Source organism: Calidris pugnax, unplaced genomic scaffold, assembly GCF_001431845.1.
Source record: "Calidris pugnax isolate Ruff unplaced genomic scaffold, ASM143184v1 scaffold1, whole genome shotgun sequence".
Taxonomy (NCBI): Eukaryota; Metazoa; Chordata; class Aves; order Charadriiformes; family Scolopacidae; genus Calidris; species Calidris pugnax.
Window position 1 is genome coordinate 552002 of NW_015090800.1, and position 25805 is coordinate 577806.

Genomic DNA, 25805 nt, shown 5'->3' on the forward strand with positions numbered 1-25805 from the left:
GAGAAAGAATTTCTGGTCTTTCAATAATCCTTCAGTCTGAGAGTCAAGGAAAAGCAGAATATAATTTTCTTCTGAAACACTGAAGTGTTTGTGCTGTGGAAACAGCCTCTGCTTTCTGAGATGAAATATTGCTGAGCTTTGGATAGGCAAAAAATGCAGTTGTTGGGTGCTAGGGGAAAAGGTGGAGGGAAGATGTGTCAGCTTGGATTTGAATGAAAAAAATTCCTGAAGCTCAAGAAAACATCCGTTTTTTGGAATTTTTTTTTTTCTTGGCTGGGTCTGGTATTAAAACAGAGTTCTATGGGAAGAAAAAGCAGGTGAAGACAAGGAAAGCTGACCAAAATCTGGGTTTTAAGCCTGTGTCCATCGAAGGCTGAGTAGTCACTAAAAATATAAATTTTAGGAGTTGGCATCAATACCGTGCTTCAGTTTTATCAATGTAAAACGTATGGTTCTGCAGAAATGCTAGCTGCGACTCATAGGAGGATCTAGGCACTGAAACAATAAAAGCCTAATACAATAGCCAGGAACATGAAAAATGCAGGCTTCCCACACTAAAAACTAGTGTGTAATTTCAACTGAAGTCTACCTTAGGCTTCACTTTTTTCTACATATAGAATGGGAATCGTATCAGCCCCTCACCTCATCTCAACCCTGTAGGCAGAAGTGTGCAATTACTTCATGGGATTCTTCATTTTGCAGGCTTAATCAGGTTGGTTTTTTTTTAAAAAACTTCACTTACTGTTAGTATTTTAAAATCTACAGTGAAGGAATGGATAGTTTCTCCATGCAGAGATACAACCTTTTTCACTTGACTTGGCTCTTCTTTTAATTGACTATGCAGAGTCAAAGCTAGGTCATGCTGCAATAACGAGCACAGACTTGCATTGAGTGCATATTCCCAATTGTATACAACCTACTTACATCTATTATAGATCACTCCAAAATGCCTGACTCTACACTGATACTTTAACAAAGGTCCATAGTCAGCTCCTCCCTTTTTGGTAAGGCACAACGTACAGCCGTGACACTCTTAACTTCCATAGTTTTCTTAACAAAAGCTGTCAAAGTAATTTCTGTTTATTAAATGGGCCTTTCCCTCTCTTTTGAAGGTCTTTTTTTTTTTTTTTTCCCAGAGATTAAAAGCATGACTGACAGAAGGATGTTTACATCTTTCCCAAAAGGATGTTGAATTTTGTGACAAATGCTTATGGACTACTTTAAGGTTTTTCTGGGTTAAAAAAAAACCAAACAACAATCCACCTTCTAGAGTATAGAGCATTCACAGGAATTGCTTTACCTGTGTTGTGAATATATCCACCTCTGGTTCTTAAGAAAGCAGCTGTTTAACATTTCATATAAACATCACAGTGAGAAACAGGGTTGGAAGAAAAGGAAATGACTGTGTCTAACTGCAGACAATTGGAAAGACAGAACATAATTAACCAAGATGGAATTTTCCCTGTACCCTAAGACTGCCACACCTAAACTAAAACAAAAAAACGCAATGAGATGCTTACATTTCCAGAAACAGACAGGATTTCAGGTTTTTCCTATCACCCTGAACACTGCGACTGTAACAAGAAAGTTTTCTGAGGCACAAATTCAATATGAGCTTTAGAACAGCCTCTATTACAAATGCAAGAAGGAAATAACTTGTATTTTTGCTTTGACAGATTTGTTAGATCTAATCCAAGAAAGTGAGTAATAGAACACATTCCCTACTGTTAGGGAAAGCCAGAATTTTAACCAGGTCCTTAAACAGACTTCAATGAATCCATTTTTCATTGTTCATCTCTCTCTAATCTAGATGTAGGGATGGCTTCTGACTTCTCCTTTTAAAAGCAAACTTCCTCCACCAAAAAATCCTCTACAAAACAGGAAAATAAACAGAAACCCAAACGGATAAGCCCGATGGTATTCACTTTCCTCTTACAGTGAAAGCAATGCTTTTTTTTAACCTCTTTTTACATTGTCTCATTTCAATCAGGTTATTAGAGACTAAAGTAAACTAATAAAATATCTTGAGATTTGGAAGACATTCATAACCCAAAGAAAGATGAAGCCCATAAACTGTTCAGTACCGAAGGGGTATGAAGTCAGCACATAACCTTAGAAAGAGTCAGGTTTGCAGCTACTGAGCTTACTGTGGGTGCTATGAACCCACTAATTTCTCCAAGAGTGTTTTGGCATTGTGTAGTTTGTAATTTGATAGTGCTTTCACAAAACAGAGCTATTTATTTGGTCTGCATAATAGAACACCTGCTCAATTTATTCTTTCAGGCCTATTTCCTCCCAGCCTTATACGTGAAAAACTTAGTTTTCAACATTTTTTCTTAACCTAAGAGAGAGAAAGGCATAATGTTGGGCCTTAGTTTTTGTGGCAGATGAGAGCAGCAGCAGGAGGAGCTGGTTTATAAGTTTTTTAAATCTCTGGTTTTCAAATACTTTCCAGCTTTTGGGCATTTTGTTGAAATGCTCACAGAAGTCTTTCATTCATGTCTGAGCTTAAAAAAAACACAAAAAACCCCACAACAAAAACAAAAAACCGAAAGAGACAGACTACTCCACACCTGATGAATACAAAAAAAACCCACCACAAAAACAAAAAAACGAAAGAGACAGACTACTCCACACCTGATGAAAAACTGAACCTTGGACTTTTCTCAGTTTCCTCTTCTGTGCCAAACAAATCAGGCAAAAGTAATATGCAACTTTTCAAATTATACCATCTATATTGTCAGAGATTGAACGCAATAGGTTTGAGTGTTACTACACTAAATTAAATGAAGGACTGATCTGTTTCAAAAGATATCTTCCATCTTAGGCCAGAACAAGGCAACTCAAAGGCTGCTACATAAATGAAGGTAAAGGAAACACAAATTTACAGAATGATTGTCCTGTAAATTACAGTATTTCTTCATCTTGGATTTCAAAATTGGCTTCAATTCTGGTAATCTGCTTTCAATAACACATTATGGAGGGGTATATCATTGCTTGCCTGCTTGTTCTGCAGAAATAACCTCACACATACCAAAATTTTAAATTCTTTCACCTTCCATGAACCTGATCCTAATAATATAATGAATGGGAGCTCCAGGTTATCAGCTCCTGAGTAGAAATCATTTCATGTATAACATCTTAAGATTTGGGCATTTCCATCTACTGTATCCTAAAGTATCTCTGGAAGTAGTCTAGGACTAAGGCACAGCACGAACATTCACTGAATTTGCTCAGGATGCAAACTGCAACAGTGGGGCAAGAAACCTCTTACTACTGATTTGTACCAGTTCAATACTTACTATTTGTTTCTTATTTACATTTAAATATCGGCACCTAAGCTGAGATAGTGTAAATTATTTCCCAAATAATGAAGACGACAAATCAAGAAAAGGCCTCTAGCACAAGAACTTAAGGCAATTCCAGTCAGATATATTGGCAGACAGAGTATGGTTTTTTTGGTAGAGTTCAAGAACTCGCTCAGAAATATTTAAGTTTAATATAACTCTCTTGCAGTGTGATAACCTGTTTCATAAACATAGAACCGAAACTTTTCTAAGGTCAGCTGCAATTAATTTTACCACCTTTTTTTTAATATATAAAATTGTCAATCTGTTTCTTTCAACATGCGCTGCACACCTGAGATTTCATTAAAGAAGTTCAAAGATGTTATCTGTGATGTTTTCAACTTACAAGTTTCTTTCTAATGGTATTCCAACACATAAATGTAACTGTGTAGATTCCATGCTTAGTAAGAAAAAAAAAAATTATATATATATCTATGTATACACCTGAACAGAATTTTGAACGTTTAAATATTCTGATTTTTCTTGCTGTTACCATAGTTTGGCATGTTTTCATATGAAACAAATCTGGAGAGGGAAAAAAAAAAAGGGTTTTGGAGCTTCATTTCAAGAGGAGAGTACATTTTATACACAAGGAAGATCATGTACTATTCAGAAAGCTAAAAAACATAGATCTAGATACTTTCAGGGTATCTTGATAGTAAAGCAATAATTATATTATCAGTGTCACTTTAGGAGCTTGTTCCTTTCTAAGCTACAGCTCTTCAAAGGGTAATAAACATATCTGTGTGAATGAAATATGCGAGACTGAACCTTTAGATCCTCAAACTTGATAACGCCACCCTGAATGACTTTGCACATGGGATAAGTTCTCTTGATCTCATCTGAGCAGTCTCAACAGACTGCACAGGAAGAAGTCCAATGGAATCATCCTTGAAGTTATTCAAATACACAAGTCTATTGTAGTTCAATGCATTGATTTGCACTCTGGTAAATGCCATGAGTTCACCTTCCATACAAACTTCTGAGAAGCCTCCATATTCCTTCATTTATTCAATTAATCAGTAAAGTATAGAATCTCTGTTTTTTATGCAAGAATAATTCCCAGTCCATAGTGCCAGATGTTTTCCTGGATGTAATTTCAACATTGTGTATCTTATTTGTTGCTTTTGATTAAATTTGTAATGCATTTAAAATATCAGTGTGTCCAATCAAGTGTAGAGAGACATGCAAAAATGAAGTGACTCATGCAAAGGGAATTAAATCTTACACTGCCTTGTCAACCATTCTTTTAGGGGTGGATTTCATTTACAACTTAAGCTTCTGTCACACATCACCAGCAACACAAACAGACTAGAAAACACATATTGTACACTCATTAAGCATGGATTTGGACTGCAGAAATCTTATGATGTATACTTTTAAATAAACATCTTAGGTTCTGTGGTTGAGCCATAACTACTCCTTCCTTTTCAAAAAGTAAGAAAACGCATAAAACTAGTCCTTTACTTCCTGCATGTTGTAGAAATATCATAATTAAAGCTTGCAAAACTTCCTTAAAAAGAGAACTAATTTGGCAGTAGACTAAGCAAGGTCTTTCAGAAGCCCTTTTTTCCAAAGCATCTTCTTACCAACACTCAAGTAAATTTTAAGAGAGGAAAAGCCTCTGTTAAATTTAGGTAGGGGTAAATACAATGGACTGAACCTTAAGCCTCTGTAAGTTAACAGCACCAGCACAAGGTTGATGTCAGTGAAACAGAGTTTAAGTATACTGGCTGAAGATGTAATTCAGTACCTAAGGAAAACAAGCTAGAATGACATGAACAGGAATAGTAAGAACAGTTCCCCACTGCATCTCTGGGCTTTATTTCCATTTGACTTCCCTCTCCATCAGCGTATCTGATACAATTAAAAGAAGCTCCTGCATTTAATTTTGTTTCTTAATGTGGTGTGCTTGCCCTACATAAACAAAAGAATTACAGGAGTTAGGGCAAGATAAAGCCCGTGTACAGCAAGACATAGCTCTGGTACGATGAGATGCCAGAACAGAAGTTGCAGCCAAAATTCAGCCTAAGGATGTCAGGGGCGCGTGGTGGTGGTGGGGGGGCTTTAAGTGGTAGCACAATGTCTTGTGTGTCCCTGCATCAGCTGTGAATGCTGTTGCATTTATTCAGGTCCTTTATACCAGTATATCAGGAAGAAGCCGCTTACTAGAGGTGTCAGAGAAATGGCCCTCTCTACAAAAATGAGGGCTGCCTGCAAAGTTTCAGGTCGGCTTCTGAAAATGCCTGTAGCACTGTGCGCGTGGTGGTGGTGGTGGGGCTTTAAGTGGTAGCACAATGTCTTGTGTGTCCCTGCATCAGCTGTGAATGCTGTTGCATTTATTCAGGTCCTTTATACCAGTATATCAGGAAGAAGCCGCTTACTAGAGGTGTCAGAGAAATGGCCCTCTCTACAAAAAATGAGGGCTGCCTGCAAAGTTTCAGGTCGGCTTCTGAAAATGCCTGTAGCACTGTGCTTCCTCACCAGCTATGAAGGGACAGCCCTGAGGCTGGGAGCTTCCCTTCTGAGGCTGCTAAGGCTGACATAGTGGATTTTGTGGTCAGGCCATCTGGCCACTAAGATGACATAATCTACCCTCTTCATGCAGGCAGCCTGAATCTCTCCCTTGCTCTGGGGAGAAAACAGGGGAGAATGAGGAACTGGGATGAAGAACCAGCTGGTCAATTAACCTAAAAGAACACTGACATAGACAAGCTGCCCCCGGCTCCATCTCTTCTCAAGTTTATTTATGAACACTATCTTCATCACAGGTAGTATAATAGAAAGTAATACAATGTTGATAATACCAAAAGGCCAGAAAATAAACAAGCAAACATTTGCACATCATCCATGCGAAATGCCATGTTAGAAAGGTAGAGCCACTTAATGACGTTTGCAGTGATCTTTGGTGTTGCTTGTATGGTTAATTAGTAACAGGAACAATGCTGAATTACTAAAACCTCATCACACATTTTATGTATCTTCCTAGGATGGTTAGAACTAAGTTACACAAATAAACTTAATATCTGCCTGCGATCCTTCAAGGAACAGCCATTTTGATAATTCTTGGAAGGCTTGCACCAGCTTCCCTTTGGCAGCAATCCTGGGTTGCAAAATTAATTTTGTGCAGTTTTTTTTTAAATTTTTTTAATTAAAAAATTAACACAAACTTTCCCGAGTTACAACACTTCTAGTTTCCAGTTAGGTTGAACTACGTATTCTGTCCTGAAATAAAGGTCGTCACAAAGAGGCAGCATTGGGCAGGACAGAGAAGTGAGATTCCCAAAATAATTACACTGACAGTAATTTTCTGTTTTCCTTTGTTATTGCTGTGACTGTATTTGCTTGATCACAAGCTTTTCCTCTTCTCAACCCAAAATCCTCTTCATCCAGTTAGGTTGAACTATGTATTCTGTCCTGAAATAAAGGTCGTCACAAAGAGGCAGCATTGGGCAGGACAGAGAAGTGAGATTCCCAAAATAATTACACTGACAGTAATTTTCTGTTTTCCTTTGTTATTGCTGTGACTGTATTTGCTTGATCCTCTTCTCAACCCAAAATCCTCTTCATCCTGATGAGGTCACAAGCATGTGTTTACAACCTCAGAGTCTATTGTCTCACTACTGTTTATGCGGACTGATGTCTTTTTTTTTTTTTTTTAAAGACTTTATGCAACAAACCTGTTACGAAAAAGCACAGGGGTAGCAGAGCCCAAATAGCTGTACTTACTAAAAACATGCAGAAAGGGGAAAAAATCTCTTGTTTTGGCAAGACTTAAATCCAGAACACAGACCATTGCTACAAGATTAAAGAGAATTTTTAGGAGCTGCCATCCCATTCTTGAAAAATTACTGTATTTAGGTAACAATTTTACAGGTGGCTATACACTAACATCTAATATGTAGTCAAATACTAATTAGTGCTTTTCTCCCCTGCAGGCAGAAAATGTGTGCAGGTCTTGAGCCCTCAATATAAGAAGGACATGGACCTGATGAAGAGGGTCCAGAGGAGGGCCACAAGGATGATCAGGGGGATGGAGCACCTCTGCTACGAGGACAGGCTGAGGGAGCTGGGGTTGTTCAGCCTGGAGAAGAGGAGGCTCCGGGGAGACCTAATAGCAGCCTTCCAGTACCTGAAGGGAGCCTACAGGAAGGCTGGGGAGAGCCTGTTTAGAAAGGCCTGCAGTGACAGGACGAGGGGCAATGGCTTCAAGCTGGAGGGGAACAGATTTAGACTGGAGATGAGGAGAGGGTTCTTCACTGTGAGGGTGGTGGAGCACTGGAACAGGTTGCCCAGGGAGGTGGTTGAGGCCCCTTCCCTGGAGATATTCAAGGAGAGGCTCGACGAGGCCCTGGGCAACCTGGTCTAGTTGGGGGTGTCCCTGCTGACTGTGGGGAGGTTGGACTAGATGGCCTTTGGAGGTCCCTTCCGGCCTGGGCAATTCTATGATTCTATGATCTCTGGAGACCTAAGTGTGGAGAACTAGGGAGGTCAGGTAACTACACCAACCCCAGCTGCCGTAGGGCGAACATGCTGCTCCCTGCTCTCTCCACCCAAAACTACACTAACCCCAGCTGCCGTAGGGTGAACATGCTGCTCCCTGCTCTCTCCACCCAATGCTACTAGCTGTCACATGATGAACACCAGAAGAAAAGTCAGCAAAACCTTTAACAGCCATCAAGCTATTCTTTCCATCTGTGCATTTCTGCACAGCTTCTGATCACGGTTTTTCCATTGTTTTACTAGCTTTCAGGATTTATTGCTATATGGATGACATTTGCTTTGTCTTAAGGCCTGAACAGCTGGAATCAAGAGGACCAGCATTTCACATTTTCATTTTTTAAGAAGGACCCATCACTCCAGACCGTAATACAGAGTATCAAAATGACTCAGAAACAGGAAAGGAAAAAAAAAAATTCAGGCCAATTACACAATTTGAACAGGAAGGGAGAGGGGAAGTCAGTCTTCAGCTTGAGATTTTTTTTAATCTAGGGGCTCTAGTACACATTTCTGCTACTGTTCATAAGAAACATAGTTGCTCTTGCTGTAAGTAATCTTTTTCAAAGAAAGCTGCTGTTTTCAAGGGAATAAAAATTCTTCTTCCAGAACTACTGGAAATTTGAGACGATGTACATATGTGACATTTATTTGCATCGCAAAAGTAAGTTAAGATCTGAATGTTGGAACACTTTATGAAATTTTAAGATAATTCCTGTTTATGAAAGTCAGATTTATGTGGGCAATTTTGCACATTTCATTGGATTAATCATCACTTTAAATATGAGTAAGTGAAAATTAATCAAGTATTAGAAACTACTGCTGCTGTTAAAAAGAATGTGCAATTTTTCTTTGACTGCAATATATTTTCATTATTTATCCAGATGCAATGTCTTCAATAGCTTCTGGGTTAGAGAAGCAGAAAATTCACTTCTGAGGGTTATGGCTCACGTCCTCAGAAAAACACGTGGCATATACTTCTGCTATTTCACATACCAAGAGGATGCATTCAGAGCTAGATGATAATGGAAGAACCATGTAGGAAAAAATCTTAACCTGGGGAATTTAGAGGTCAAAAGGGAATAATCCATGAAATTCTCTTGGGTCAATCTCTTTGTTGGTGTAAGAAAGGGATAGCATGTCTGCTGATTACAGCAGACTTGTAACATGTTACACTGGGGAAAAAAATACAGCCTAACCAAAACAACCCACTAATAAATAAATACAGTTAACACACTGGCCTCTGAGAACAGCTGCTGAAACAGAGAGTTCTGTGCCCTTTCTCATGTCCTAAGCAGACAAAAATATATACCTCTGTTTTATACTACAGCTACCCATATCTAAATGTGAAAATGGGTGGATAGAGGGAAGATGAAGAAGCAGTTTAAAAAGCATGTGTTTAGAGGGGTCTGGAGCATTTATGCATAGGGATTTATTCACAGTCATTTTTTGTGTTGTACTAGATGTGGTAATACTCTCATAGTTTGTCCTTAAAAGAGTCTGAAAGACATCAACATTTGCAAGAAGGCAGCAAAAGAGAGCTGTATTGATTACGGACGGTTAGGTGTAAACAAAGATGACTTTACTCCATTTCTTTCCAAAAACCTGAAAAAGAAATCCTCAGTCAGGGAGAGAGATGTTCTCTCTGTCTCCTCATTGCAGGGAATTCAAAGCAGACCAGGGAAAATGGCATTCATCCACTTTTTTACTTCCAGACCGAGCCCCATGTTTTAAGCTTGGGACAGGGACTTCACTACCTGAGATTTTGAGCTCTGGCTGCAGATTTCAAAGAGGGCCTAGAGGTCTCAGAAGACCATCCAACCCCAGTGGGCTGCACGCCCTAGTCAAAGTGCACAGAGGTCAACCTCATGCCGCCTTCTCTCCACCAGTCTCTATGGTACCCACTTTATAGTCCTTTTATTTTTATCTCTTAAAAAAGCAGAACTTCTATGTTAAAAAGTTATTCACGTGCCCCATATTCGTCTGTCCCTTCAGGCAAATCTTTTTCTGGCTTGTTCAAAAAAAAAAAAATCACTTTGGAAAAATTCGCAACACAACCAGCAGAGCCCATGCCCTTACATTTATCCTAGCTAGATTCCAAAGGAGTTCTGTTGATTTAAACAGCAAAGCCTCGGGGTCATGACCCCTTTCCTTGTCCTAAAATAAGTTTTCAGAAGCCAGCCTTGAGCCTGACATTTTTGATAAAACAAGAAGAGGTTCAAAAACCTCCTGCAAATGACTCCGCTCACTCAAAACAGAAAATCTACCTTAAGGTAGGCGCTCTTCAATCACTAATAACAGATTAAACTGGAGGGCAAAGGAGCCACAGGAAGGAGCTCTGACTTCTGGCTCTGACTCTACAATGAAAATTTAAGGCCCCTCAAAAAAGACAGGCCCCTGCACCCATTTCTTCAGCATTGAGAACTTTGTAAACCTCTGTCACACCTAAACAAAATCTGGAATAAACTTTCCAAAGTAGCCCAGGGAACAAGAGTAGTCCTTCATATCTTTTGTTACATATTGAGAGATATTAAGCTAATTTTTAAAAGATGGGAACTTCACAACCTGAGATTTTTTTGGAGCACAATAGTGGAAAGCTAAACTATTATTTCTAATGCTACTTATTTTCTTGAAGTAGCTAGTTTAACTGCTGATATTAATTACTTCTGTCCCACAGCAGCTTCTTCCTTGTGCTGGGGGATGTATAAACATAGTTTCTAGTCTGACTTGAAAAACTCCAGACAACCTGAAGCTTAAAGAGATCTTCTGGGGTGTGTTGAACACTCCTCCGACTAGATCCGTGACCATTTACACCCTATACTTCCCTAGTGCACAGGGGTCATTCATTCATTATTGAAACACAAGTCATGAACATGTCTAGAAGTAGACTAGGTTCAAGAGGAGAATCAGGAGTTAATTTTGGACACTAATACATCTGCCAAAGCTGAAAATTTGAAAGATGGTTTTCAAATATGTAGAGCTAAAGCATATAAATTCAGATTTCTCTCCTTAAAAAAAAAACAACCTCATTTAACAAAGCTCAGCAAATTTAGAGGAAACTAATTATACCCTGTTCCTGACAGCACCGGATATTTTGGACTAGGAAAGTTTAAGAGTTGAACATAAAACGTACAAAGCAGGTGGTTTTTATTAAGATTGCTGATGTCATGCGTTACTTGGAAGCCACACAAAGCATGCAGGGAACATTGTGAAATGAAGTTAACGAGAGGGTCACACACTCAGTAGCTTCTGTAAGCTGAGCTTGCAGCATGCCATAGAGGTTTCTTGCCTTCCTCCCAAGTTTCTCCTCCACACTCCCCATCTGTCCAAATCAACCTTTCTTACAAAGCCTCCTTCCCTCTTCTGAGGGGTGCTATCTCTTCCACATCTTTGTCTCTTTTACTGTCCCAGTATGCAAATTTTCTCCTCATTTGCTTACACTGTCTCATTCCACAGCAGTAGGTTCTCCCCTATGCAGCACAACACCTCCTCATCTCTGGCATAGCATGATCCTCCAGGTGTACCTTACAAAACCTTCTGATCTGTAAGGTGTACCTTACAAAACCAGTCCCCACCCCACCTCTTACTACCTCCGTACTGGCCTTAAACTTGTCCCAGTATTCCTTCTTTCTTGGCAGATGAATTTCCAATTTTTTTCTGGTCCACAAGGGGCAGAGAAATTTGCTTTCATGCAACCTGATAACATGTCTCTGACAGCAGCAGTGTCTTTCCTTGACTATACACACTCCTGTTCGCTCTTTCTGTCCCTGCTGGTACTTGAGCTGTTGCCTCTCTTTACTAGAATATTCTAACTCCACAAATGACTCTTCCACTACTCTTCGGCATCTCCCATTTTCCTTTCCATCTCCCACCACTGTTACTTTCACAGTAGGAAGTCCATCAGAATAATAACTCATTAAATAACTGTGAGAAGGAGATGGCATTTCTACTTTGCTGTACAGGAACCGTTAACTAGGTCTTTGACTTAAAAAGACTGAAACTGTAGCTGTGCTTGAGAGAAAGAAGCCGCTTCACATGTCTCCCATTTTGTCTCATTGTTTTTCTGTGAAATCAACAAGGTTTTGGCTATCAAAACCTGTAACTTTCCCTGGGGTTTTAAAAGCGGTCAGATGTGATGTTCAGAAGTTACTGTTTTACAGACATAAAGAGAAATGCCATTGGGTTGAGTCTGGCCTCCTGAGCCAAGCCAAAAACCAGAAGAGAGGTCCTCCTGAAATATTCCTCTCCAGCTGCAAAGTAAAATAGGACCATACTCAGTTCCAAAGGACAGACAGTGAGGTTTCTAAAAGTCCACTTACGTAAGACTTGAAAAAAAAAAAAAAATTGGCCTCTATCCCATAATCAAAGCTGACAATTAAGCCCCACTGAATTTTGCATGCAACTGGTTTCCTGGATCCAACTGCGGGTCTTCATATTTACTGGGCTTTATATTTGCAGTTCTGTGTAAATCAGAGCCAGATCAATCATCTACAAAGCCTGGGGAGCTACATTTATGGTTCTTTACCATCCCATTTCATAGGTGGAGACCAACTGCAAACTTGAAATCAGACACATAGCTCAACTCGGAAGTTCTGGGGTTTCAGTCTTAGATCATATCTGTTTGCTTATTTTAATTAGCAGCAAAAAGTTCATTACAGTTATTTCTTTTCCTATATAACAGAAAAAGAATTTACGACATGTTTTAGAATTTTGTTTTCAAACTTGCAAACAAAAAAAATAATAAACTGGAGCTGTACACTTCAAAGACACTGTGTTAAACACAGACTTTTCCAATCTGTCCTATATAAAGTGGAGACTGTCTGTCAAAAGTGACGTAGAGCTGGTTTTTGAAAAGCAAAGGCCACTCATGGGATCCCTCATCCTGTACTAGTGAACTCACTGACACCTATGCATACACTTTATGGTGGCTATATTGACTATGCTCCATAATTCGAATGTTAAGCATAGTTCCAATTTTACAGTTGTACTCCAAAAGCTTTTAAAAGCATAATTTCATTTGTACATTTTGATTTGCAATTATTTATTTCTCTTCTTGGTTCAAGAGAAGACATGCAAACCTTTATCCTGTACTCTAGGCATATTTTATATTCCTGTAAACCAACAGCCGCAAATTTCCCCTTAAATATTACTGACAATATCTTAAGCGAAAAAAAAAGCCCATGAGACCAGAAGAAAGTTCAAAGTCCACAGATGCTCATAGACTCTCTCAAATCAAAGAAATTCCAACTTTAGGATTTCTGCTTAAAAACGGGATTAGCAAGTCATCAAATTATATAGGAGGTTTGAGAGCAAGACCAACATCTCAGAACCCACTGAAAATCTAAGTTGGCAGATGTAATGACATAATGATTAGGAGAGACTTCAGCTAATAAATACCTGCTTCCAAATATATTTAAGCAGAAAGGCTTGTAACAGTCCCATTCTCAGATGAGAGAGCCATGATTAGGGGGTAGGTATCTGGCAGTCAAAAGTGAAGGCCACATACAAACTTCAGCCAAATTCAAATAAAAGAAAACTCTCCTGGCCACTGTTTGAACATTATCACCCAAAAATAGCTACAGACCTGGTTGTATCCCCAAGCTACAAACACATGCAAGGAAACGGTCCTGATCAGAGAGAAAAAAAGTGCAATTTTGTTCCCATTTGCAGTCTATCAAGAGAAGGCAGATGTTCCCCAAAAGACTGAGATATAGCCATTGGAAAGAAAAAGCAAAAGATGAAGTCAAGCATAGATGAAAGAGATCTCAACCACTTACTCTTCAGTAACATTTTTACTAGTCTTGGAGCCATCCCAGTGTGTAAATGCAGAAGATAAAATAAACCCTATGGAAAAGCGCTGATTAGAACACAAATAAAGAATAAGTCATTAAAAATAAACAACAACAATAACAACAACAAAACCCCCTCTTGAACACTATTCTCTAGAATGTCCCTTACAAGGCACAAAGAATCAAAGCATTTCACATTGACTATGTACCCTTTCCAGTCCTGAGAGAGAAATCAACATCCTCTTGAGGTCAGAGGGAACACAAATGACAGCTCTAACAATACCACCAAGATTTTAAAAGCACATATTAAAAGATCCAACTCACCATCCGTATGGCACCTGGACTGCTATCTAGATTCGCTAGGCCAAGAAGTGCAAGCAACTCAACTAAAACATTCTCCCAAGCTTGAACAGTGAGGAAATACTAGCATAAAATGGCACCTGACTTGACTGCCAACACCCTGCAACTATTTAACGAGCAACAGCTGTACCTGTGTTCCCTAAAGAAAAGCTGAGTTTCCTAAAAGGAGGAGGAAGAAATGGCTGCTGATGAGGATATCAAGTTTCTCCTTTTCTGCTGTTATCAGAGGGTGCACACCTGTGGAGCCAGAGCTTGGATCAAACCCAAGGGCTCATAGTTTCACCAAAACCACCTTTGTCTTTCACTAAGCACTGCTTCTTGGTCAAAATTTAAAAAATCAGTATGCTTTCTGCCATCTCCCTAAAGAGAATTTGAAGGGAAAGGGTGAAAGAGAAAGTAAAACCATTTCTCACCAGAACACACATCAAGCGATCACACATGCAGTTATTTCACTTTTCCCTCGTTGTCATTGATTTAATTCCCTTCTATGTGACCTGTGTTTTTTCATCTCTCCCAATTAACTGCTGAAATTGCATCAGCATAAAAAAGTAGCTGCTCCTTAGACATCTGAAAGTCAATGCAACAGGACGAGAGATGGCAAAGCCTGAAACTGTTTTATAAATCTGATTGTCATTTATCGTTTTCTAAAATTGCTTGCCTTATAATATATCTCTTTGAAGATATTTAGCTTTCAGGCAGTGTAGCTTACTTGACTGTCCATGTGTTTTATCTTTTGTGTGCATGTTTCATCTTTTATATATTTATATTCTGGTAAACACTACGTACATGTTATAAATTATTCTGATGGTGCATCTTGCAACTGGGCTTCAGCCACACGTTCTGCTGAAACCTGTAAGACAGTCACTGGAAGATGAGTTACTGCCTACAGCAGATACCTACTTGGGCTTCACAAGTATAACAGTGGTGTTCCTTATGACACAGGCATACTCATTCTTGTTTACCTCGTGGCTGAAAGTCTCATTTAATGTTAACCCTTGTTTGGGTCTCACTAGTTAGATTTAGAGAGCAAGTATGTTTTGGTGCTGGTTTTTTTTTTTCCTCAAAGACAGAGGTAGCAGTTTCTACTGAAATTAAGCTTACCCAGACAAAGCTTGTAGGTTGTATTAAAAAACAATATAAATCCACACATATCATATAAAAGAAATCAAAATAGTAGAACACCTAACCATCTTCCCCTTCCCTCAAATTTTGCCAGCAGGTTGTCAGCCTGATCTTGGGTTTGTCATGCGTGAAGTTAATGTCAGCTAAAATTCATAAAAAACATCTTTCTTCTGTTACAAGAATGGTACCAACTTGCTATGCTACTTAAGATGTGTTACTGGACCTCTCATTTACCAGAGAATGGTAAATTTTGAGATTTTGACATTAATACCATTTTAAGAACCAGACAGAAGTGTTCTGCTGAGTGATCTCTGTAACAAAAAAATGTTGTATCCTCATTCTGCACTCAAAGTAATTTTTTAAAAATAAATTTTCAGGAAAACCAAAAGGAAACTTTTTTTTAAACCAAAACATGAACAACGTTGGGTTTTTTCAGTTGATCTGAAATGTTTACTTTTCCTTTCTGATGGACTACAGCACTTTCAAAGTTGGCATTTTTATCTGGCTACCTTCTGCTATGGCAGAAGCTGGTGTCTACCAGAGCTCAATGTAGATGCAGGAGACCAAGCTGCAAAGCACATTGACCAGGCTTATGGCATGAAGAATATCTTGGGAGATGAAGCCCAAACAATTGTGATAAATCCCCGTTGTTATTTTGTAATTCCCCCACTGTTCATATGGGGTTGCTCCACCTTTAGGATGACTGGGTGAGTTTCCTCCATATCTTGTTTCTCTCTTACTATAAGAACAACAAAAAATGCATTTTCATTATATCAGTTTTGCTGTGGTATCTTTATTATCAGAAGGCATTGGGAGACTTATGCATCTATAAGCAAAGGATGCCTAAGGATTTTGTACTTTATTTCAGGAAGCATTTATTTTGCCCAAATGGCATTTGAATACCTTAAAAACTCTGGCTATGTAATTAATTTAGTACATGGTATGTTACGTAAGCGTGCGAGGTTCTTGAAAACTAGATTCTACTGAGGGAAGCATGTTTTTATGAAGAAAGTGCTAATTTGCTGCTTTAAATTTTCATAAACAAGCATTCAAAAAATCCATAGTTTTAAATAAATGCTGTATAAAAAGCATCTGTCCTTAAACAGAAACAATTCCATCTGTCAGTAACACCATTTCTACTTCTCAAAATTTTGCCATGACTGTGCAAATAATAAAGTTTGGCAGCAGACAACAAGACAACAGCCCAGATTATTAAGACTTTAGTGGGGTCTCTACTTCTCTTAGAAACTGAGCCCTGTATTTCCACTAATAACAGTCCTGGGGTGTGTTCTCAAAAATAAAGAAAACCACAAACCAAACCAAAAAAACCCACAAACCAGCAAAAAGAGCACAGCAAGATCCTTTCTCAAACTGAGCTGAGGCATAAAAAAGTCACTTTTAATATTCCTCATTTCTTCTGGAAGCACCAGCTAGTGGCCTTTGCCTTAGGAACTCTGCTTTTATGTTTTCCAAGGCTGGGTGGAAAAACATATTTTGTAGGTCACATATTATGTGGTTTCTCATCCAGTAATGTCCTGCTCAACAATTAGCTAGTTCTCCTTTTGACATTAGGATGCTGGTGTCCTGAATCTGTACCAGCAAACTCAGATGAAATCAGCAGCCATTCCTTATTCTTAATGGTTTTACTATGTAAATATCTGTGTTTGGTTTGGATTGCTTAATATGCACAAGGCTCATAAAAGTGGTAATGCACATCAGAATTATTGCATATGCTATTTCATGTCGCTGTTGCCACCTCACTTTCAATTTATTTAAGCTGCTTAGCAACAATAATAATATTCTGTCCTGTAGATGATAACTCCAATAGGCAATGAGTACTCGACCGACCTGGCTGGCGGCTGTACCAGACTCATTGTAATATTCTACTTCTGTCTTCTCCATCAAACAGATACTTCAAGCAGCCCTTTGTAATAAGTCACACCACTTAAAGAGCTTCTTGTGGTGTTTCAAAAAGAACTGCCCTTTAATGTGCTTAGTGTAGTTCTTCAGTGGCATCTTGGGGTGCCTCTTGCCACTGTTCCTTTTATGTCTGGACTTTAAACTGTGTCCTTTCCCATATTTTGTCCCACATACTGCCTTAGTTTTCATATCTCTGCTTCCCACTCTGTCTAATAACTCCACAAGATGGATTTGAATCGAATAATCAAATTTTATTGCAGAAAACAAACAGAAGATAAAGAAACTCATCCCAACGAACAACCCTCCTCTCCACTTCCCTTAGGGTTAGGTAATAGTGCCTTTCAATTGAGTTTAGAAGGAAAACCTCCAGCTATAGACAACTTATGTGAATACAGCCCTTATCCAAAAATCCCTTTCTAAGAGTTATACCATTAGTCTTTTCCTACTCCTTTGGGGCCAGAGTGCAATTCAAAGTTCTATTTAAGACTGAAAGCTGGGAAACAGGACTCTGTATTTGTCCTCAGCAAAGCATGCTCTTTCATTCCTGAGAGGAGAGCTTTGATACTTGGGTGCATCTTTAAAGTAAGATATTTACCCTGTTACCGGCATCATCAAACAAACTACTCTCAGTGGTACCTCTTTGGTAAGTTCACAGCCACTCAAAAGACATGATTTTGATTGTAGAAGGATTATCTTGCTGGAGTAGTTTGCAGCAAAATAAAAAAAAAAAAAAAAGAAGATGATACTAAGAACCACCAGCTAACAAAAGACAAAAAATAACCCTGCTACAAAAGCAGTCAAACTGCCAGGGAGTTCTTTCACTCTCCTGTAGATTTGGCACATGTGTATGAGCATGTGCCAGCTGTTCTTGACCGAGTTTTGGAAGTACAACCAAACCAAATATTACAACTGCCTAGAAATGGTATCTGCTCAGAATTGGCACCAGTGCCACTGAGAGCACCGCCATGAGATGCAGTCCCAAGAGTTTATGCTTTGGGAGGAAGGATCAGTATAGTCCTCTTAAATTAAGTTTCCACATTATATCCTTCTACACAGAAAAAAAAAAAAAAAATCATGAACATTTTTTTCCTTTTGGAGCAACCTGGAAAACAGGACTTCCATCCCAGTATCTTCAGGGTCTAAAACCAGAAAACTAAACTGTACTCTCAAGTCCCAAAGCAAATAGCCTTCTCAGCACAAGAGAAATCCGTATATTTCTAAATGGTCCACTTTGCATAACATTTCTAAGCATTCTGTTTACCACATATCAGTTCACTGTAGTTAATACTGTTCAGTACCTTGTATACCTTGCCCAGTATCTTTGCTGCTGCTAAAGTTGCTACCATATTTTGTTTGATTATTTTTTTTAATGAATTATTTTAAGATTCCGCATACCAGTGTAGTCCAATAACTACCACTGTAATCTTCACTGGATTTCACTTTGAGTATATCTTCTTGTATACAATTACACAACTCCGAATACAGAGCCAGAGCCCTTCGTAGTATGTCCTGATTTAGCAGCTCGGCTCTAAACTTGAAATTCTTTGTTGGGATTTTGGACCCCGCTGACCTTTCATATTCCAGATTATTCCTAGGTTTGTAGAGTTTGGGTTTGGTTATTTCTTTTAATAACAGAAAACATAGAAAACAGCATCATCTGAAGCTCTCAAAAAAGTACAGCAGTTCTCAAGAGCGTCCTGCAGAGCAGCTCAGTCTACCCATGAGCTCTGCAAGCTTTCCATTGAGCTGAGATTGATGGTGTGAGCAGAGACATTTGACTTGCCAGAGGTAGTAATTATTCACATTAACAGACTCTAGGTCTTAACTCTAACTGGTATTTCAAGACGTATTTTATCAGTCTGTTACAATTTAATTGTAATAGATGCCGTGTAGCTTTATGGTATCAGTAGTCCAAAGCATGTAACAGAACAACTAAGTGGCTAAGGATTAAACTTTAACAGACAGGAACTGAACTGCAGTACCCTGTGTTTAATCACTTTGGTAACAAGTCCTGTGTGAGAAGTCCACAATCAGATTTGTTGTTACTCCATAAAATTTGAAATAAGAAATGAAACCAAAGAGAACTTACAATAAAAATACTATTCATAAAAAGAGCACATTTACAAGAATTCTGACTTTTTTTTTTCACTCCAAACATGATGCATTTTCCTGTGAAATACTATTATCTGAAAATAATACTAATTTAGCAAGCTAATAATTCAAGACATCATAGTCAAATATCCCAGTGGAAATCATATGAGAAATAGTCCATTACATTATTTCTCACCAACTGATACCTTCAGATATTTTTTTTCTGGATTCCTTCCCTGTCTAAGTGATCACTTCTTTTTCTTGTGCATGAACTGGTTATTCCTTTTCATTATTTTCCCAGTAAGCTAGGCAGATAGAGGTCCATATTCTGCCCTGTACACTATACTATGCTGCAGTGCCACCAAGCTGAGCTGGAAGCCTTCCATATGCAGAGAAATTACTCACCTGCTAAACAAGTGAGAACATCCATCTGTTCCACACCATGCTTCTGTTGCTATTTACCAACATGTTGAGATGGTAACAAAATGCTTTGATCTCATATTTACTTGGTCCAATCACCATGAAAAATGCATGGCCGGATTTATCATCCTAAACAACAACAACAAAAAAAAGCCTGAAATCTAAATATCTTGAATGATAGCATAGCTGAAATTTGTCTGAAATGTGCAAGTCCTGGCATGTACCTAACTGTAACATCGTTATTGCTGCCATCATTAGAGAAAACCTTTGTTAAAGGGAAGTATTTTACTGGCAGTAGTAGCGACCTACTTTTTTTTCTCTCTAAGCTGTAATGCATACAGGAAACATTTGTTTTTAAGAAGTCTCAGTGATGTAACGATATAAACACCTTGATTTTAAAATTCAAGTATGTAAAATACATATTTTAAGATCAAAAAACCCAAAAGGACAAATGTTATATAAAAATGGAAAGACCTTTATAATGAATAAACTTAAGGCTCATTGTGCCCTTTAGGTGTCAGATGGTAGAAAAAATGCACAAATCCTGAAATACAGAGGGTTAAATCACCATATACTATCAGCTTGAAAAAAGGATGTTTAACAAGTCCTCTGACTCAAATGAGAAAAAGAAACAACAGTAAAATGTAGCAAATGCTACTGTGAAACAAATTTCTTATATCTATCTGTTAAACACTGCTCGTTCCTGGAAAGAAACTATACGGGGACTCATTTTTAAAGGAAAAATAAATCCAGAGGGCTAACCAAAAGATAACCATACTCAGTGCTCCTCTAGGGATTACTGCTGCCCCTAAGTTGATGCTGACGGTGTCCCACAGTAAAAGTGCAAAACCACAGCCTATTTCTAATCCCCGAGCAAATATCTCAGTAGTAATTTTTCTGCAGTATTTTGAAAAGTTACTATAATTCCCCATCCTGGCAAGAAAAGATACTGTCGGTGGCAAGTTATACTCTTGGAGTTTGGCAATCATGCGGAAGAGAAATGAAATCAGAGTCCATTAGAATAAATTAATTACCAATTAGTCAGTTAGCTTTGAAATATATATAAAACCTAGTATTGAGTGCTGGATGGCAATAATTGGATGAAACTAATACATAAAGTGCCTTCAATACACAAAAATTTGTCCGGCCACCCTATTTCACTCCCTAGCATTCTTTCTCATCAATGAGCTTGAGAGAAACATTGAAGCGCTTCGATACTTAGCCGAGAAAGATTATAAACTGGTGCAATCCACAAAAAACATTTACTAAGACAGTGTTTCTTTCATCAGGGTAGAGATAAAACTACTGCTGACACTCTTATCAGAAAGTTTTGCTTGCATAAAAGGCTCAGTTCATTCCTCTGCAGCCTCACACGGTCCTTCACAACACTGTAACAGAAGACACGTGCTATATAATTCTGGTAAATTTTCAGCACTATCCGTAGCTCTGTGGTATCGCCTCTGTTCTCCACGAACGAGCAGGTCTGCATTGTGTTGAGCACTTACAGATATATGGGATAAGGTGCTGCTGGCTCTGAGTTTACAATTTAAAAGAGCTTTGTGTCTTGGTAGCTCATACTTGGCTGAACTTTGAAAGCCACATTCCTTGTGCTTGAAGTAAGGGCCGTGTGATCCGGTCCTTGGTTCCTCCCTCACCGAAGGGGATGGGCAAAAGGAAACCAGAGGAACATAAAGAGGGATGGAAGGACCATAAAGCCCCGCTGGTGTTCTTCTGCCCTTTACTGACACAGCAGGTCTCTAGCCTTTAAAAATGTTGAAAGTTGAGGTTCCACAGTCTGCAATGTGTTTGATGAACAGGGAATAAGGGATATATGACAAGACAGAAGCAATATTTTACAGCAGGCTCTCCTTTCCATTGAAAGGATGATCAAAACTTGACCTCTGTGATTCCCATTCCAAATTTGCTCTTAACTCTGCGGAGAGAGCTATGCACAAAATGAAGGGAACCAACAAGGGTCAAGCTGATTGAGTGACCAATACCAAAATATGGCTCTGTTCTGTCAGCATATATGGACTTCATAGGTTTTTGAAAATGTGCCCACTGTCATACACATGACTGCCTGTGAAAAGGAAAGACAGGATGATTTTCAACCTAGCATTTTTAAAGGAAGGAAAAAACCCCAAGACTATTTAAGAAAATAGTCGATAACATGTTTTTACGGTTAATACCAATGTGTACATGTTTTCCTTTAGTGAACAGATTTGTTGGTTTTGGCTGCACTCTTTGACCATTAAGAAGGTAGCTATTACACTAATTTTTGGCAATGATTTAGTAAAGAGGTAGTTACTTTAAAATTTTAACTTCAAGCAGTTAAAACACTGAGGCAAGCAGAGAAACACATTTATTACAAGTTGAAGAACGTTATGGGAGTAGTGCATATTGTTTACAGCTGCTACACCAGTTTTAAGTGAATGGAACTTTGTTTACCACTTCTGCAACTTCTGACAAATTCACAGGAATCTGACTCTAAATAAAAGCTGAAAAACAATAATTACAAATTTTAAATAAGCCTAATTAAGGTCATTAGAAATAATTTGGAACAGGTGCCCACATACACAGCAATGAGATAATTCTGGTATATGGAAGGAACAAGTCCTTGAAATGGAATAACAGTGTATCAGGGTAAGTGCTGTATGAACATACAGGAAGACAAGACATACGCTTCAGCAAGTGCAGACATGGGAAATATACATCCCATCTTTTAAAAACAACTCTAAAACCACCTTTTGTTTTGAAAAAATCTCATATTTTGTAGTGTTTGAATGCACACATTGAAACATACTGTTACCGACAATTTCCTTCTGGAAGGCATCAAAGAGTTTTTCCTCAGGCAAAATGGGGTTGCAGCTCTGGAATAGGTGCATTATGAGAAAATGTTTGCAGTATAAACACTTCCATGACATTTATGGCTGAGGCTCTGAAATCCCTTTAAATCAATTCAGAATGCTGCTGTGAGATAGTATAGCACTTTTTTAACATACAGATATGGAAAAGTAGGTTAAAGGAATTGTTGAGATTCAAAAAAAAGCACTCAAAAATACTCTGAAAATAAAGATATTGACATTTTACCAGCTCAAATTAGAGGGACAGTTGACCTCAACACCCCTGAGTTTTCATGAGAAATGTCTGGGGCATGTAGTTGCCAAAATCAAAGTCTGAATAAGGAAAATAAGGGCCCATTACTGAAAGGAATAGGTGATTCAGTGACAGTGGGCAGATAAGAGCCTTTTCTCTTCCTGTCTCTACCAACAAGGTCTTCCAGGTCTCTTCCTCCTCTACAGGCAAGGTTTGAGGAGGAAAGAAAATACCAGCAGTGGGTGCAGTCTGAGTCAAGGTTTAATTGTGAGAACTCAACCCATATCAGTCTTCGTCTGAGGGTGTGGAAGAAGCTGGCTAGTGTCACAGTGTGGTCCATCTCTACTGTTTTTCAAAGGTCATGTAGATCAGGAGAGGTCCTAGCAACTAGAGAAAAGCAAACTTTGTACTCATCTTCAAAAAAGAGAACGGTCCTTTGGGGACTCCTCTTTCAAGCCCTTCAGAAAACTATAGGCTCTTCAGCTTCAGTTCAGTTCCTGGAAAAATCACGGAGTAAGTTCTCTTGGAAACCACTTTTGAAGAGAGGAAACTGACTGGGAACAGTCAACATGGATTTACTAAGGGTAAGTCATACCAGCCTGATTGACCTTCGCTAATAAAATGAGGGGATTTGTGGGTGAAGGAATTGTAGTGGATGTCTCTGATCTGTGCTCAGGTCAAGAGGACTTCCCTGCCCACCTGCATTCATGATGGCATCAATTCACCAGTGTTCAAAAAGTTGGCCCAGGCCAGCTGGTCATGGGCCAGCAGTTTCCTAGGGGCTGGGAGTGATGTTGAGCACCCCCAAAACCAGCTGGGCAGGGCCCAGTATCCAGGGCTCATCCCACTGTCCCAGCCAGGAGCAGCGGGGGACACTAGAAGAGAGCCAGCCCTGGGCATGGGGCACCTCCATGGGGGTTGGCTGATGACGGGCCAGGATACGGACCTGTGGGTGGCCCCAGCTCGGGGTCTCCATGGCCAGGCAGGATTGTGCGAAGCTGCAGACCAGCCCTGCTGCAGTCTCACTGGAGATGAGGCTGATGGCCCCACGGGGGCTGAAGTTGGGTGTGGAGAGCCCTGGGGTGGGGGGGGCGCAGGGGCACTCAGACCCCCTCAGAGCCCTGGGATGATTGTCCTTCTAAAATCAAACTCAACTCAAAAAGATCAAGTCTTATGTCCTTCAGGCAACATTGCAGCCTGACAGATCGTTTTCCTCCTCCTGCTCTTCTGAAGGAGAGCACAGTCCTGGCAGGAACTCAGGCACAGTGGGGATGCTGTGGGGAGGCCTCCCCTCCAGCCAGGACTGACTGACTCTTTCCCACTGACCCTCCTTCTCAAATAACAGGCAACACACGTAGAAATGCCCCAGCTACCAGAAACACAGAAGAGCAATGAAAGAAACCAGAGGTGAAAAAGCATAGACTAAACAGGGCATAGAAATCTGTGGTATTGATTGTTTCCACCTGGGAGGGTGCTGAAGCCACAGTGCTCTTACTTGGGGTGGTGACAGGGGCTCCTCAGCTCCAACCAGCTGCCTACTAGAGCAGTACGCACTGCTACTTGGAGCCATACACTTTTAACTCGGCTCCACAAACAGCAAAAGCTGAACTACTTCACGTTTTTACATTTCTCTCAAAACACCCTAAAAATCACCTCTCTGCTTTTGACGAAACGTAAATTGTTTCTCGCACCTAACCTCAGCTGCTGAGAAGGCTGCCGGGAGGCTGAGACACCTCTTACTTGTCAGCCAGCTACGTCACCTTGGGAGACAAGAAAGGAGTGAGAGCTTAAAGGAGGTTGGAGCATTAAAAAAATAAAGAAGTGGCTCATTCACTCACTGGCCAGGAACCGATGCGTGGGAGCTACTCAGCAAGCACTCAAGACTGTCAGCAGGTTGCATATTACATGCAGAACTGACATTATATAACATTAAGAATGCAAAGTCAAACACGAAAGAGTCAAAAAACACAAGGGATGTAGTATAATTGCCTTGGAGCAAGTTTGTCCTTGTGTAATCATAGAAACACACATATAAAGGAAGTACCATTAGGAAAAAAAGAAAAAAACAACCCCATTCTATTTTTCAATAGCTTATCTTCTTTGCTATCGGAGGTATATGAGGGGAAAAGTATTGTTTTCTAGATAGAGTTATGAATTAGTGTCAATGAAGAATATGAATGGGTACATGTGTGGGAGGTTGCACTTAAAAAATTTCTCTCACTTCAACAAATTAGGGTGGTTTAAGTGGTTCTCTGCTATGGGAGTGGACAGTACTTTTCAGATAATTTTAAACAAAAAAATGAAACAGAAAGTACATTTAAATTATATCTATATTGAGTTTACCTATATATAACATATATGTGGAACACACACAGCATTCTAACATGTGTATTATACACTTTTTAAATTTTCTATTGCCTTATTTCTTGCTAATAGAGCTGTAGAAGAGTCTCTGTTGAAAGCTACTTCGTTAAACTAACCAAGAAACATTTCCTTTTTAGAATATGCATTAAAGCAGCACATTTTGTGAAGGCACAATTTTCATTTGATTTTGACAGAGCTGTTCAAATAGATTTTGATTTGCTTTTCTTTCCCAGTGATTTTATAGGCAACGTTCTATTTCATAGTCAATGTTCTCTTTCATAGTCAACATCCAGAAAACAACTCTCCAGTTGAGAGAGAGAGAAGGGAAGAGAGAAAAAGTTCTGTCCAAAAGGCTAAACTATAAGAAAAAAACTACAGAAAATCCATATCAATCACAATCTTCAGTGGGGTACATCTATAGAAATACATATGTCTGTATTTAAGACACTCAGCTGGACTTCTCAGTAGAAAGTGCTTCTCTAAGGTGTGATTCATCTCATCCTTAAATAAGTATCTAAAATGGATCAAACAAGGCAATCTAATACTAAGTGTCGCCTTCTCTCCTTCTCTGTTTACTTTAAAAAGACTCAGAATATGAGCTTAAAAGTTAATACTTTCCATAACATCTAGTCCTAAACTACTCTGGCCATAGGATGTTAGTTCAAATCAAAATTTTTTAGGTTTAAAAATAAAAATTAACTCAATTGACCTGTAAAGTTTGGAAACCCTTCTGTCAGAGATTTACCCATCTTGTTTGATGAAACCAAATGCTCTGCCTCTGCCTTTACATCACTATCTT